The sequence below is a fragment of the Mesoplodon densirostris genome, chromosome 3 (assembly GCF_025265405.1).
Source record: "Mesoplodon densirostris isolate mMesDen1 chromosome 3, mMesDen1 primary haplotype, whole genome shotgun sequence".
NCBI lineage: Eukaryota > Metazoa > Chordata > Mammalia > Artiodactyla > Ziphiidae > Mesoplodon > Mesoplodon densirostris.
Genome location: NC_082663.1, coordinates 91,068,351 through 91,079,730, shown reverse-complemented (window position 1 = coordinate 91,079,730; position 11,380 = coordinate 91,068,351). Strand labels below are relative to the sequence as shown.

The 11,380-nt window shown below is 42.0% G+C and overlaps 1 pseudogene; it reads right to left on the bottom strand.

Moving 5' to 3' along the window:
- Positions 1 to 6,784: 6,784 nt before the first annotated feature.
- On the bottom strand, positions 6,785 to 7,546 carry LOC132485326 (cyanocobalamin reductase / alkylcobalamin dealkylase-like; annotated as a pseudogene).
- Positions 7,547 to 11,380: the final 3,834 nt, after the last annotated feature.

The following is an 11,380-nucleotide window of genomic DNA, read 5'->3' as shown; positions in this document are numbered from 1 at the left end:
CCCCCTCTTCACACCCACACTCAAGCACCCCTCACCTTGTGCTTATTCTTCTTCCTAAACATCTCTTCAGCGTGACATTTTTCCTCTAGCGTACAGCCCTCATCTGCTCATTCCTGGACCTTACAAGACTTTCCAATCCATCTTTCTAGCTGCTGTTCCCTCCCTTGCAGCCACTTTCTACAGTGTTGCCAGCAATCATCATTCTAAAATCCCTTCAAGAGTTCACTATAGAGAAGATATGCTTTTTGCCTTTCAGCATCTCCTACCCCCCAGCTTAGGGGGTAGGCACATGACCCAGGTCTGCCCCAGGTTACCCCGTCCCTGCTGACTGGGTCATAGATGCCCGACCAACCCCAGCAGAGCTCATCCAGATTTTCCCCCGGGAACTTTTGCTGGAGCTGTGAGGAAAGTGGCATCCATTTCTTTCTAAAGTCATTAATCCCCAGTGATCCATCACTTGAAGATCGACTACGTGAGAATGACCAAGATCAAGGAAATCTGACCTAAGAGACAGAGAAAGGGAAGGAAATAGGGTGGGATGGAAGGGAGAAGGAGAGGAGAGAGTGAGAGTTATGGTTTTGCTGTCATCTGCAGCCCAAAGTCTGGATGAACATTTCTTTATCCTAGAATGTAGCACCCTCCCGAGGAGTTGGCCCTCTCTGCCTTTCCCTCCTTGTCCCTTTACCTCCCCTCCCTCAGGCCCCCATCACACAAGCGATGTTTGATTTCAGGCCTCCATGTATTTGTGCTGCTGTTCACCCTGCCAAGAACATGGTCTCCCAGTCTCTGCCTGGCTCACTCCCTCTTCTCCTTCTTTAGGACCCAGTTCGAATATCACCTGACAGCTCCCTAACCTCCCTGCTGCCACCATGGATGAAACCCTCATCTGTGCTCTAACACTCCTATGACTTGTTCTGTTATTGCATTTATTAAACCATAATGGTATCCAGTGGGTTGAGGACAGGGATGCTGTTAAACATCCCACAATGTACAGGGCAGACCCCACAACTAAGAATTATTGGACCCTAGATGTCAATAGTGCTGAGGTTGAGAAACCCTGCTATAAAGTGAGTGCCCGGGATCCAAAGGAAAAAGAGTCTGACCGTTGCCATATCAGAGTTTTCAGCACCAATGTGAGATCTGTCCTTAAAAGACTGTCTTCAGAGTCCTGAGGAAAAAGGAATTTAAAAGGAATTTAGTCCTAGAGTTCTGTTTTCAGCTGAACTGTCAATCAAGTGTGTGTGTGGCCGGAGGGAGTTTGGGGTGCATTTTTTAACCTGAAAGCACTTGTAAAGTTTACTGGCCCCCCATACATTCATCTGAAAAAATTATTTGAGGTTGTATTCCAGAAAAACACAAGTAAGGAATCCAGAAGATTAATGGCATCAGAAACCAGAGGTACAGAGGGTTGAGTGTGAGCCAGAGGATGTGAAAAAAGTTAGAGAAAGTGAATAAAAATGAATCCATTAGACCTTGATGCACATAGAATCCTTGCTCAAGAGGACAGTATAAATTCAGGAGTCATCAGCTCATAGATGTAAATATTTAAAGCCACATAAATATTGTTTAAGTTATGTTAGAAGGTCACCAGAAGAATAACAGAAACATAGCGGTGGGGAGTGAGTGAGTGCCAGGCATGGGGACAGATTGTTTAAAGCCCTGCTCTCTGGCTAGCTATTTTTTTTAACATCTTTTTTGGAGTATAATTGCTTTACAATGTTGTGTTAGTTTCTGCTGTATAACAAAGTGTATCAGCTATGTGCATAGATATATCCACATATCCCCTCTGTCTTGCATCTCCCTCCCACCCTCCCTATCCCACCCCTCTAGGTGGTCACAAAGCTCCCAGCTGATCTCCCTGTGCTATGCAGCTGCTTCCCACTAGCTATCTATTTCATACTTGGTAGTGTGTACATGTCAATGCTACTCTCTCACTTTGTCCCAGCCCACACTTCCCCCTCCCCGTGTCCTCAAGTCCATTCTCTATGTCTGCATCTTTATTCCTGTCCTGCCCCTAGGTTCATCAGAACCATCCTTCCCTTTAGATTCCATATATATGTGTTAGCATACGGTATTTGTTTTTCTCTTTCTGACTTACTTCACTCTGTATGACTCTAGGTCCATCCACCTCACTACAAATAACTCAATTTTGTTTCTTTTTATGGCTGAGTAATATTCCATTGTATATATGTGCCACATCTTCTTTATCCATTCATCTGTCGATGGACACTTAGGTTGCTTTCATGTCCTGGCTATTGTAAATAGAGCTGCAATGAACATTGTGATACATGACTCCTTTTGAATTATGGTTTTCTCAGGGTATATGCCCAGTAGTGGGATTGCTGGGTCATATGGTAGTTCTATTTTTAGTTTTTTAAGGAACCTCCATACTGTTGTCCATAGTGACTGTATCAATTTACATTCCTACCAACAGTGCAAGAGGGTTCCCTTTTCTCCACACCCTCTCCAGCATTTATTGTTTGTAGATTTTTTGATGATGGCCATTCTGACTGGTGTGAGATGATATCTCATTGTAGTTTTGATTTGCATTTCTCTAATGATTAGTGATGTTGAGCATGCTTTCATGTGTTTGTCGGCAATCTGTATATCTTCTTTGGAGAAATTTCTACTTAGGTCTTCTGCACATTTTTGGATTGGGTTGATATTAAGCTGCATGAAGTGCTTGTATATTTTAGAGATTAATCCATTGTCAGTTGCTTCATTTGCAAATATTTTCTCCAATTCTGAGGGTTGTCTTTTCATCTTGTTTATGGTTTCCTTTGCCGTGCAAAAGCTATTAAGTTTCATTAGGTCCCATTTGTTTATTTTTGTTTTTATTTTCATTTCTCTCGGAGGTGGGTCAAAAGGGATCTTGCTGTGTTTTATGTCATAGAGTGTTCTGCCTATGTTTTCCTCTAAGAGTTTGATACTTTCTGGCCTTACCTTTAGGTCTTTAATCCATTTCCAGTTATTTTTGTGTATGGTGTTAGGAAGTGTTCTAATTTCATTCTTTTACATGTAGCTGTCCAGTTTTCCCAACACCACTTATTGAAGAGGCTGTCTTTTCTCCTTATCAAAGATAAGGTGACCATATGTGCATAGGTTTATCTCTGGGCTTTCTATCCTGTTCCATTGATCCATATTTCTGTTTTTGTGCCAGTACCATACTGTCTTGATGACTGTAACTTTGTAGTATAGTCTGAAGTCAGGTAGCCTGATTGCTCCAACTCCGTTTTTCTTTCTCAAGATTGCTTTGGCTATTCAGGGTCTTTTGTGTTTCCATACAAATTGTGCAATTTTTTGTTCTACTTCTGTGAAAAATGCCAGTGGTAGTTTGATAGGGATTGCACTGAATCTGTATATTGCTTTGGGTAGTATAGTCATTTTCACAATTACATGGTATTATTATTCCAATCCAAGAACATGGTATATTTCTCCATCTGTTTGTATCACCTTTAATTTCTTTCATCAGTGTCATGGTTTTCTGCTTACAGGTTTTTTGTCTCCTTAGGTAGGTTTATTCCTAGGTATTTTATTCTTTTCGTTGCAATGGTAAATGGGAGCATTTCCTTAATTTCTCTTTCAGATTTTCCATCATTAGTGTATAGGAATGCAAGAGATTTCTGTGCATTAATTTTGTATCCTGCTACTTTACCAAATTCACTGATTAGCTCTAACACTTTCTAGGAGCATCTGTAAGATTCTCTATGCAGAGTATCATGTCATCTGCAAACAGTGACAGTTTTACTTCTTCTTTTCTGACTTGGATTCCTTTTATTCCTTTTTCTTCTCTGATTCCTGTGGCTAAACTATCCAAAAGTATTGAATAATAGTGGTGAGAGTGGGCAACCTTGTCTTATTCCTGATCTTAGAGGAAATGCTTTCAGTTATTCTCCATTGAGAACGATGTTGGCTGTGGGTTTGTCATATATGACCTTTATTATATTGAGGTAGGTTTCCCCCTATGCCTACTTTCTGGAGAGTTTTTAATCATAAATGGATGTTGAATTTTGTCAAAAGCTTTTTCTGTATCTATTGAGATGATCATATGTTTTTATCCTTCAATTTGTTAATATGGTGTATCACATTGATTGATTTGCCTATATTTAAGACACCTTGCATTCCTTGGATAAACCCCACTTGACCTTGGTGTATGATCCTTTTAATGTGCTGTTGGATTCTGTTTGCTAGTATTTTGTTGACTAGTTTTACATCTATATTCAACAGTGATATTGGCCTGTAATTTTTTTTGTGACATCTTTGTCTGGTTTTGGCATCAAGGTGATGGTGGCCTCATAGAATGAGTTTGGGAGTGTTCCTCCCTCTGCTATATTTTGGAAGAGTTTCAGAAGGATAGGTGTTAGCTCTTCTTAAATGTTTGATAGAATTAACCTGTGAAGGCATCTGTTCCTGGGCTTTTGTTTGTTGGAAGACTTTTAGTCACCATTTCAGTTTCAGTGCTTGTGGTTGGTCTGTTTATATTTTCTATTTCTTCCTGGTTCAGTCTTGGAAGGCTGTACTTTTCTACGAATTTTTCCATTTCTTCCAGGTTGTCCATTTTATTGGCATATAGTTGCTTGTAGTAATCTCTCACGATCCTTTGTGTTCCTGCAGTGTCAGTTGTTACTTCTGCTTTTTCATTTCTAATTCTGTTGACTTGAGTCTTCTCCCTTTTTTTCTTGATGAGTCTGGCTAATGGATTATCAGTTTTGTTTATCTTCTCAAAGAACCAGCTTTTAGTTTTATTGATCTTTGCGATTGTTTCCTTCATTTCTTTTTCATTTATTTCTGATCTGATCTTTATGATTTCTTTCCTTCTGGTAACTTTGGGGTTTCTTTGTTCTTCGTTCTCTAATTGCTTTAGGTGTAAGGTTAGATTGCTTATTTGAGATGTTTCTTGAGGTAGGATTGTATTGCTATAAACTTCGTTCTTAGAACTGCTTTTGCTGCATCCCATAGGTTTTGGGCCACCGTGTCTTCATTGTCATTTTTTTCCAGGTATTTTTTGATTTCCTCTTTGATTTCTTCAGTGATCTCTTGGTTATTGAGTAGCGTATTATTTAGCTTCCATGTGTTTGTATTTTTTACAGTTTTTTCCCGTAATTGATATCTAGTCTTATAGTATTGTTGTCAGAAAAGATACTTGATATGAGTTCAATTTTCTTAAATTTACCAAGGCTTGCTTTAGTACCCAAGCTATGGTCTATCCTGGAGAATGTTCCATGAGCACTTGAGAAGAAAGTATATTCTGTTGTTTTGGGATGGAATGTCCTATAAATATCAGTTAAGTCCATCTTGTTTAATGTGTCACTTAAAGCTTGTGTTTCCTTATTTATTTTCATTTTGGATGATCTGCCCATTGGTGAAAGTGGGGTGTTAAAGTCCCCTACTATGATTGTGTTACTGTCGATTTCCCCTTTTATGGCTGTTAGCACTTGCCTTGTGTATTGAGGTGCTCCTATGTTCGTTGCATAAATATTTACAATTATTATAGCTTCTTCTTGGATTGACCCCTTCATCATTATGTAGTGTCCTTCTTTGTCTCTTGTAATAGTGTTTGTTTTAAAGTCTATTTTGTCTGATATGAGAATTGCTACTCCAGCTTTCTTTTGATTTCCATTTGCATGGAATATCTTTTTCCATCCTCTCACTTTCAGTCTGTATGTGTCCCTAGGTGTGAAGTGGGTCTTGTAGACAGCATATATGCAGATCTTGTTTTTATATCCATTCAGCCATTCTATGTCTTTTGGTTGGAGCATTTAATCCATTTACATTTAAGGTAATTATCGATATCTATGTTCCTATTACCATTTTCTTAATCGTTTTGGGTTTGTTATTGTAGGCCTTTCCTTCTCTTGTGTTTCCTGCCTGTAGAAGTTCCTTTAGCATTTGTTGTAAAGCTGTTTTGGTGGTGCTGAATTCTCTTAGCTTTCGCTTGTCTGTAAAGGTTTTAATTTCTCTGTCAAATCTGTATGAGATCCTTGCTGGGTAGAGTAATCTTGGTTGTAGGTTTTTCCCTTTCATCACTTTACATATGTCCTGCCACTCCCTTCTGGCTTGCAGAGTTTCTGCTGAAAAATCAGCTGCTAACCTTATGGGGATTCCCTTGTATGTTATTTGTTTTTTTTCCCTTGCTGCTTTTAAAATTTTTTCTTTGTATTTAAATTTTTTTTTTTTTTTAGGATTCTTAGGGCCTTTAATAATAGCTTATTATATGCCAGGCACTATTTCGTATTTATTCAGTCTCCATAATAACCCTCTGAGACGGGTACCATTATTAGGGGATAGTTGCTTCTTTTTTTTTTTTTTTTGAGGTACACGGGCCTCTCACTGTTGTGGCCTCTCCCGTTGTGGAGCACAGGCTCCGGATGCGCAGGCTCAGCGGCCATGGCTCATGGGCCCAGCCACTCCACGGCATGTGGGATCTTCCCGAATGGAGGCACGAACCCGCGTCCCCTGCATCGGCAGGCGGACTCTCAACCACTGCGCCACCAGGGAAGCCTGGGGATAATTGCTTCTTAAGCCCTGTAACAAGTAGCATCTTGGAGTACTGCAGAGAAATGGTAACAGGTAATAATCCCATATTCCAAGGCAGGTGGCAAGTCTGGATCTGCTTTGGTCTTTTGACCAAACTTCTTTAAGCCTTGTTATCTTTATTTAAGATCTCTACTGTAATTCTTTGTCAAAAATGATCATCTTGTACCCAATAAAATCTTGTCTAGCCAAATAAGTCCTAGCACGTTCCACTGTCATAAATGAGGATCCCACACGGGAGGAGAGGGTATCAAGGGCCAGGGGATGTAGGTGGTGAGACCCTGGGGCTGAGCCAGCCTCTGCTGGGATTCTGAGGCTTCCTGGGTATGAATCTGGTGAAGTGAAGCTCTTGGGATGTAGAGTTAGGCTCCTCTGAGGTCTGGGCCAAGCCCAATAAGTCCAAACGTTGGGCAGGCAGAGTGGAAAAGTAGGCCTTCTGCTCTTCTGAGTAGCACTCCTGAGGTGGCACAGCAACCCGGTAAGTCCAGTCACGCCAATGGAAGTTGAAGCGTTCAAGCAGGGTGATCCGGTCCGCTCTTGCAGGTACACAGTCAAGGGGCTTTGTGGGTGGCAGATCTGGCACCTCTATTCATCGCAGCAGCACCGCCCCTTGGATGGCAAACCGGCCCCCAAATCTGGGATGTATGCACACACCTGATATGTGCTGGGTTCCCCAGGGGTCAGACTCCACATCCTGTCATTGGTAGTAATAAGCTGCCCCTGCCACATGGGCTGCTGTCTGGGCCAGGATCTTGGGGCGCCGGTTCGGGTGTACCTCATAGTCAGTGATGATTTCTACTTGCATCTCTGGGAGGCTCTCTCTAACGCAGCCCAGGTGGTAGGCCACACACTGGTCCACAAGGTCAGTCAGTGGTTGCAGGTGGCAGCTCTGCAGGAAGGGCTTGAGGGCCCGGTCAAACATGGCAGGTGTGCTGAGTACCAGGAAGGCCAGGGTAGGTTCTGGCAGGGGCAGGTGGAAGGCTGGAGGCAGGAGTGCATTGTGCCACGCCACCTCTTCCTCTATAATCCTCTCCCAGCACTGCTGTGTGCCACTCAGTGGAAGGGGTGGAAGTGGGCTGCCTCTTAAGCATCAGGCAAAAGGCTCAAGCTGAGTTGACTTAGCTTTATTTCCAAGCACAGGGTTCAGTTCAAGGGGCACTGGATATGGGGAAATGGACCTGGAAGGGGTAAACCTCGAAGCCAAAAGGGCACCACGTGTCCTCAGTCTTCTGCTTCAGCTCTGCGACTTGCGGCTCCCTGTATTTAATTTTTGGATACTTTGATTAATATGTGTCTTGGCATGTTTCTCTTTGGGTTTATCTTGTATGGGACTCTCTGTGCTTCCTGGACTTGTTTGACTCTTTCCATTCCCATGTTAGGGAAGTTTTCAACTATAATTTCTCAAATATTTTCTCAGTCCCTTTCATTTTCTCTTCTTCTTCTGGGACCCCTATAATTCAAACGTTGGCATGTTTAATGTTGTCCCAGAGGTCTCTGAGACTGTCCTCAATTCTTTTCATTCTTTTTTCTTTATTCTGCTCTGCAGTAGTTATTTCCACTATTTTATTTTCCAGGTCACTTATCTGTTCTTCTGCCTCAGTTATTCTGCTATTGATTCCTTCTAGAGTATTTTTAATTTCAGTTATTGTATTGTTCATCACTGTTTGTTTGCTCTTTATTTCTTCTAGATCCTTCTTAAATGTTTCTGTATTTTCCCCATTCTGTTTACAAGATTTTGGATCATCTTTACTGTCATTACTCTGAATTCTTTTTTAGGTAGGTTGCCTATTTCATCTTCATTTATTTGGTCTTGTAGGTTTTTACCTTGCTCCTTCATCTGTAACGAATTTTTTTGTCATTTAATTTTTTTTTTTTTTTTTTTTACCAGTGTGGCTGTATTCCTGTCTTACTGCTTGTTTGGCCTGAGGCGTCCTGCACTGCAGTTTGCAGGCAGTTGGATACAGCCAGGTCTTGGTGCTGAGATTAGGTCCTCTGGGAGGCCTCACTCCGATTAATATTCCTTGGGATCTGAGGTTCTCTGTTAGTCCAGTGGTTTGGACTCGGAGCTCCCACCACAGGAGCTTGGGCCTGACTTCCAGCCTGGGAACCAAGATCCTGCAAGGCAGTTGCTGTGGGTTCCTCCCACCCCCTTACGTGTCCATGTTCCCCCACTGGTGCCTAGTAGGTGCCCTAGTCGTGCACAGACACAAATTCCGTGTCCTCCTAGTCCGCAATCCTGACTCTGCCCCCCTCTGGTTAGCTTTTTAAAAAAACATGTGAATGTATTATTTGTGTAATAAAATCATACTAGTTGAAAAATATCCATTTAAAAAGTAAAATTCTGAATCCCTGTGACTCTGAATATGAAATGAATCTTTATAAGAGTTCTTATTGTTGATTATTTCAGGGAAAGGAAGAGAGTTGGGTGCACGCTGCATGCCCATGACAGGGAACAGTTACATAAGTTATGATACATCTACTCCATTATGTAGTTATTAGAATAATGGGCTTATTGAAAACTAAGGTAGAGATATGAAAAATGTTAGGAAATAATGTCAAATATAGATGTATGTATATATTTTATAAAAATTATGCCCATTTCAAAAAAGGCTGGAAGGAAATTGCCCCAGTGACAGCAGAACCTGTGTGAGAGTAATGAGGTTATATATGATACATAATACATACTTTTTCTTTTACCCATTTGACCATTTTCTATCTATAATATTACTTTTATGATTAAAAAACAGTTTCCCTTAAAAAGAGTACAAAGGTGTTGTTCTTAGATAGCCCAAAGATGTCAAAGCACACGGCTCTGGTGACTCCTGTTTAGAGGAGGCCGTCTCTTCTTAAACAAGAGATTAGAAAACTACCAGCTTTTAGCTGCAAAAGAAAGCCATAGGGTTTCTATCAACAGACAACATCTGTTATTCTAATTTCTTTCTGGATGAATGGAAAAATAAGAGTTTGGGATCCCATGTGTGTGTTTCTGCATGGGGGTCAAGGAGTTAAGGATGAGGATGCTAGTACAACTGCATGATCAAGAAAGGCCAGTGGGTTTTCAGTAGGAAATGCAAAGTAGCTACGGGAGGGTTTCAAGAGATTTTGATCCAAATTAGTCTGAAGTTTTGGAGTCTGTTGGCAACGTCCGGGGTGGATTTGAGCACAGAATAAGATTAAAGATAATTTAACGTGGTCATGTAAAAATATGTGCGTTGAGGGGAATGAAACTGAGGCTGTGTGGCAGACCCTGCTGGCTGTTCTCAGAAGTATCCATTCCCCCTTCTTCTGTAATCATAGAAGCCCCAATTTGTAGCTAGGCATAGGGTTTCTAGGGGGAAAAAAAAAAAAAGGACTATATTTTCTACCCTCTTGAAGCTGGCATGAAAATGTGAGAAAGTTCTAGTCAATGAGGTGGAAGCAGAAATGGTGTTTGGCATTTCTGAGAAGCATCTTTCTTGTCCACACTTTCCTTCCTTCTCTCTGACTGGAGTGTGAACATGACAGCTGGAGCTGGGACAGCCACCTTAGCCAGGAGGTGGCCTGGGGAATGGGAGCTCCACTTGGCTGAGCAGCGAGGTAGAGGAAGCCCCGCCCTCCTCTCCCCTCTCCCTGCCGAGGCCTCATGCATGTTCTTGTCCCCTTAATTTTGGACATACATATGGAGAAAAATGAACTTCTGTCTCATTTAAGCCACTGCATTTGGGGCTTTTGAAACCACATCTTAATCATACAAGGGAGATGGCATGAGATTGTTTAACAGGACTGCTTCGGGGTGACCATGATCTGCTCGATGTCAGGTACCTCTTTTACCTATCACAATCAGGAGGTTGCTTAAAAATACAAAAATAAAGCCCCACAAAATCAAAAACTAAATAGTCTCATAGACTCTCATGACCACAGAGAGGAGAAAGAACACTGTGGCTCTGGGGTGTCTGGATTCCGTTCCTGGCAGGGCTCTGAGGAGTGAATGGCGGGGGTAGGGGTGAGGGGTGGGGGTAGGGGTTGCAGAGCCCCTTGAAGTTAGCGCTTGAGGGACTCATGCATTTGGAGTCAGCGTGCAGTTTGCACTCGGGGGGACCTGATGCAAAATCACATCATTCCTGTAATTCTTAGTGCCAAGTCTGGGTGTAGGCAGTCTCCATCTATGCTTTTCCTCTCTCCATGAAGTTTCCTCTCTCCATGAAGGTTTCCCTGTCAGACTATTACAGGGGCTCAGTGAGTCAAAATATGCAAACAACTTTCCTTAGAAAATGCCACCTTTGGGGCTTCCCTGGTGGTGCAGTGGTTAAGAATCCGCCTGCCAATGCAGGGGACACAGGTTTGATCCCTGGTCTGGGAAGATCCCACATGTCGCGGAGCAGCTAAGCCCGTATGCTACAACTACTGAGCCTGCGCTCTAGAGCCCGCGAGCCACAATTACTGAGCCCACGTGCCACAACTACTGAAGCCCACACACCTAGAGCCCATGCTCCACAACAATGCTCCACCACAATGAGAAGCCCGCGCACTGCAACAAAGAGTAGCCCACGCTCGCCACAGCTAGAGAACAGCCTGTGTGCAACAACAAAGACCCAACGCAGCCAAAACTAAATAAATAAATAAATAAATTAAAAAGAAAAAAGTGCCACCTTTACAAATAATGCTATTGATTATAAAGGCTCCCTAAATTATTCTACTAAATCAAGGTGATCAGACCTTGTTCAGAACTAAGGAAAAAAATAGTGCAAGAATTAGTAATGATTGTAACATCCAATCATCAGATAAAAAGCAACAAGCTGCACATATTTTGTTTTTTGATATCTTAAATCCTCCAAAGAGCCTGACCAAGTCTAGAAGAAGGGATGAC